Genomic DNA, 6,000 nt, shown 5'->3' with positions numbered 1-6,000 from the left:
AGTGTATAAGCATCCAAGACAAGATAACGTGAAGTTCATGGAATTCATGGATGAAATGTTGTGTTCGCTAAATCGAAAAAATTGTCATTATTATATTCTGGGAGATATTAATATCAATTAGCTGCAGTCAAATAGCAAGAATAGTCTTGATTATGTGAACATGCTTCAATCAAATTTTTTGTTTCAATTAATTTGCCAACCAACTAGAGCAGCGTTTCCCAAACTGCCTAAAATGGTCTCCATGGCGATCTATGGAACGGGAAGTAGTCGCCCAACTGACCGTTCGATATCGCGTCACCGTCGGCCTAAAGCGGACTAAGTAGAGGCATTTTCGTTAACCGTCGGCCTAGCTTTTCGACCGTTTAAGTTTGTTATCAAGTTTACAGCAATCCTTTTGGTTATGCCATAGCCAAATATGTATTTCTAAAGAATTAAGACAAAAGGTCAACTCTACTTTCTTCATCTCTGCCTGGTTTTACTTTGAAATGCTGAAATTACAGACTTTTGCGACAAATTGCGACAGGTACTTCTATCTCCATTAGACGTAACATTAGAGGCAAACACTAAGTAATGGAAAGTAACCGACATAGAATGGTAAATGAATGAATTGATTAACATAAACAGCATTTAACTTAAGATACGATAAAACATTCATAATAAATGCAATATGTAAAATATTCAATCATATTTTAGGTATGTTTAACCTTAAATATATACTACTACGGGTTTAACACAATTCGGATAGTTTTCGCGGAGCATTTGGCAACTCGCCACGGCGCAACCATTGGGAACCGCTACACTACACAATTTTTCTTTATCAATTTTACCTTTTCATTTTTTGGTGTTCCGCGAGGCGAGATAAAAAGTGTGAGTGTTCCGTGGCCGAAAAAGTTTGGGAAACGCTGAACTAGAGTATCAGACACTTCATCGACTCTAATTGATCATATTATAGGGGGCTATTACTTTATCTGCGTGTCCACGCTCCCATGGTATTGAACACACGTTAACAGAGTGTAACTCTGATCTTGACTCCTTCAGAGGTCAAGGAAGCACACAATGTATTGATTGAATGCCAAATGTTCGTATATTGTAAAGTTGCACAATCGAATTGATTCAAATGACAGATAACGAAATTCATTTAAAACCTTAACGCAAGTATATGTGATAAAACCAAATTTCTAACTAACAAAGAACGTTAAAGACAAGCAACACTGAGCGAGGGAAATAAATCATAAAGGTAATGGATTAGACATTAGAGCAACGACCTTGTTTCAGGCGAATAACATGCACTATTAACAATACGTGGTGAAAATATTGAAATACGCAGTAACTACCCCAATGTACTCGCTACAATATTTGTATGAAAATTCGGATGAGCTCAGAAATGAAGTCTTGGACAACTTTTCCATATTGCCAGATAAAAATTCAATTCAATCAAAGCTTGAACAACTTTGTGCAGAATTTATAAGTACGTTCAAACGCTTAATTGACAAGCATGCACCAATTCGCAAGTTGAGTCGGGGTAAGCAGATGACACTGCTGTCTAAACTAAACAATGGCTGAGTTAAAGTCATTGTACAAGTCTCACTTCATCTCAAAAAGCTCACTATAAGAAATATGCCAAAACTGTTCAACGTTCTATTGAAGAAGCAAAGCGACTATATTATACAAACAATTTAAAAAAAGCAAATCTAATTCAAAGAAAAACTTGGAAGACAGTTAAATCCCTAATGTGGCCCAAAAGGAATTTATCTTTCTCAGAAGAAATTCTTAATGAAAATGGTTCCATTGTTAAAAATCCATTGGAAATAACCAATTGTTTCTTTCAACCAATTTCTTCATTCAAAATGAAAAACCAATTTATCAGTAATCGAGTCAATGGACAATACATCAACATTTCAGGAATCATGCAAAAAATCAATCTTCAGTCTCAGGCGGTATGTCAATTAAATAAGCAGTCGAAAAAAGCAAAACAATGCAGATTTTTGCCACAAAACGAGGAATCTGGACCAGGACCTCCTACGACCAGACAGGACTAACTCCACTTCAACTCTTCAACTTTGATGCCCGAGTTCACGCTCGTGTATTTTTATTTTTCAAGCTTCAACGCCGGAATTCAACAATTCGTGTATATATACAGAACTTTTTTTTCTCAAACATTAACGCCCAAATTCTTTGAATTTGTGTCGCATTATCAACTTATATATATATATATATTAAAATTAAATGTTTTGTGTGTCAACCGGATAAGAAAATACGCACTTGAGCAGATCAAGCCGCCTCAAAAAAATTCAAAATTAGCAGGACAACTTCATATTATTACTGGATTTTCAAATGTGTTTACCGACATCGACAAAGCAAGCTACGCTGAAAATAACATTGCCATTATACCAAATCAATTTCGCTGAGCATATGAAGTACGCAAGTCGATTTTTTACAACAAGCAGCAGTATTTATAGTTTTTATACAATCTATTGTCTGGCGAACGAACGAACATCTACTTTATTCTCTCAAGTCGACCCAATCATCTATTGCAGCATCATTGGAAACCATGTCGAATACAAATATTTGTGACCCGCGGAAAAGGGTCCTTCCTTCCTCAATCACATGACACGAAAACTGCATTCTCCTCTAGCTGACCTAAGCCAATGCGAACCGAACTCAGGATTCTGTCGTAAAGGCGCGTTCACATTTGTTTGGAACTTTGGAGATGCGAAAGTTTGTAGAGCGCGCGACTTTCCGAAATTCAACGCTACCGAACGTTTGCTACATTACAACTCGTCGGGCAATCTTCACAGATTGAAAATTCCGAGAGTTGGCCAAGTTTTCAAAGCTTCGAGGAATGCTTTCAACGAACGATATCTTAATGTCGACATCATTCTACAAATCAACTATTACGTTCAACTACGGGACGCGAAAATTGCATTCGCCTATCGAAAGGATGGCCTATGCTAAGCAGAATCAAGATTCTGGCGCATAAGAAAGTTTATTTGGTCAATTGCTGAAATCGCTCGTTATTTGGTCAATTGCTGAAATCGCCCGGCCAGCATGCATCATATTATATTCTCACATGGCAAATTTGACGACATATTATTCAATCAGGAATCGTTATTAGCTAGTCTTACAAAATTTAAAAGTTAGCAAACTATCTTTTTTATTGTCGGGGGGGGGGGGGGGGGGGATTCTTGTAGCGAGTACATAAGGGTAGTTACTGTATGTTTCAATATTTTCACCGTATTGTTAATAGTGCATGTTATTCGCCTAAAACACGGCTGTTGCTCTCATTTCCTTTATGATATGTTTTATCTCGCTCAGTGTTGCTTGTCTTTGCCGTTCTTCGTTAGTTAGGAATTTGGTTTCATCACACATACTGTATTAAGGGTTTAAGTGTAATTTGTTATCTGTTATTTGGATTAATTGAATTGTGCATCTTTACAATATAACAATTGGCATTCAATACATTGTGTGCTTCATTGACTTCTGAGGAGTTCAGATCGGAGTTGTGCTCAAATAAGCGTGTCTAAATCCAATAACGCGCGAGCCGAACACGCAGTAGAGAAAATACTCTCTCTCTCTCTCCCTATAATACAAGCTTTATTATTTACAAATGTAAACTTCGTCAAGAAAGGCCAAGAAATAGAGTCATCATCACTTAAGTTGTATGTATCAGATAAAGTATCTGTATTTGTACATTAGGTACCAGTTACAATAGAAAACCAAGCTTTTATAAATTATTTTCATAGACGGCAGGGAAATACCATAGGAATGAATGAACTTGTTAATGAAAAGGGTCTAAAAAGAGGTAACAGAAGATTTTTCCTGAATAAAGAAATTTTGCAACAATTTTCAATCAAAAGATATACTGTACCAGTAAAATATTGAGGACAAATGCAAACATGCCGTTTATCTGATTCTGAGAATCACGAAATGAAAGATTGCGGAAAATATGTTCCGAAGGAGATGTTCAATGATTATCTTCATCGTTGGAATCACCCCCGAAAGAAATTGAAGAAGAATGGTTCAAAACAAAGTATTGTAAATATTGTATTATATAAATATTCATTGAATTATTGTATTGTATATTTTACTTTTACTCATAGACAAGTTTGAATCAAGAATTTATGAATTGTCAGATTCACACAAGACACAGAAAACACAATATTTTCTCAAGATCGAAAGTACAGAAATATGCCTTACAAAACGATACATTTGAAACAGGAAATCATGAATTTCTGGGAAACTCAGTTTACAGTTTGAGTTGCAATTTGGAATTGAATTGCTTGGCGTTTCGTCCTCAACACAAATGACTTAGGCTAATTTAATACCGAAAAAGCCGTCTGAAACCGCACATGGGGGAATTTACTTCTAATTCACGAATCAAAAAACGGGTTAGCGTTCGGAGAATGCCGACTTATCGATCTAGCGGCGTGTATCCTTCGCTCTGACTCAATAGCGACACCGCGTGTTTCCATCACTAATTAATTAATAACTCGCTAATTAAACGAGATAATTCATCCAGAATCAATGGGCTTCTGGTCCGAGATATGATGAATGCACTAGCATTTGGAGCAGATTCAACCTCGCTTTCGTGAGATATTGCGTAACTTACGAAAGTGTCCAACCAGACAAATACCTATCATCATACTTACCGATCGAGATCGATAAGTAATAAGATACTGTATATTGCATGGACTAATGTTTTATTCTCTACACAAGGTTTTGAGAGCTATTATCAAGAAATTGACTTGCAATTCACGAATCTAAAAAACGGTATATTGCATGAACAAATGTTTTATTTAGAGATGTACCGATGTATCGGGTATCGGCAATATCGGTCATTTTTTCGATATCGGCCATGTATCGGTATCGGTTAGATTAAGGCCGATATTTCCGATATATTTACCTTTTTGATATGGTCCAGAATGTTTTAAAAGATAAGTTGGAATACTACTTTTTAATTTATTTTTTGTCTGGAGAGATCGTGAGCTATCATTCGTGAGCCATACATGTCCCTACCCCCGCGAGAGAATACGATTCACGTATTTTTAGCTATTTTCGCTGTCAAATTTTTATATTGACATTTTTAATATTACATAGTAATTATGAAGAAATATATCAACACGGCACATAACAAAAAGCAATTAGGCGCCCAGTTTTAAATCATACAGTGGAATTGGGGTCCTTATTAACGGCACGTGGACTTTTGGCACGGGTATAAATTCTGACTGTTTGTCGTCAAGTACGAGTGTCATTTAGTCCGACGACATCGATAAACTAAATTCCGACACAATCATCCCTCTACGCAGATATTAATTTTGTTTAACAACACAATTTCTTTATAGATATATTGACATGACCGCCTAGCCCTAGAGGGCCTAGAGTCCTAGACTGTCTCAAAATATATGATAGCAATTATATAATAATATAAAATAGTAAAGTAAAAAAACATTCTCGACGGTTATAGGTAGGCCTTCTTTTGGTCGGTGCTGATTGATATTCTTTCATGTTGGCTTTGACTTATTGCGTCGACGATTACGATTAGCCACGAAATAAAATATTTGAAAAATGCTTTTAATTTGAACGTAGGACGGCGGCTCTAGAATGTGTGGGTGATATTCGATATTCTCTTAAACACGAATAACGATATTCGAAAGTCGCGATATTAACATTAAATTCAAATTGGACATCCCGGCTTATGAGTTTTCTAATTGAACACCGAGATTACTAGCGTTACTGTACAGTGTATCTTAATCAGTTGAAGCAATCACCAAACATTAATTTCATATTATGTGATATATCATTTTTCGATCTGAAATAATGTGTACTATGAACAACGCTCAAAGACCATTGTTTTAACCCGTCTGCCCTACACAGCACACCTAATTAAGTAATATTTACATAGTATCGGTATCGGAATATCGGCCTTTTTGTAGTATCGGCGTATCGGTATCGGTATCGGCTTTTTTAGCTGGTATCGGTATCGGCGACAAAAGTGGTATC

The sequence above is a fragment of the Styela clava genome, chromosome 3 (genome assembly GCF_964204865.1).
Source record: "Styela clava chromosome 3, kaStyClav1.hap1.2, whole genome shotgun sequence".
NCBI lineage: Eukaryota > Metazoa > Chordata > Ascidiacea > Stolidobranchia > Styelidae > Styela > Styela clava.
This window is presented reverse-complemented; position numbering follows the sequence as displayed.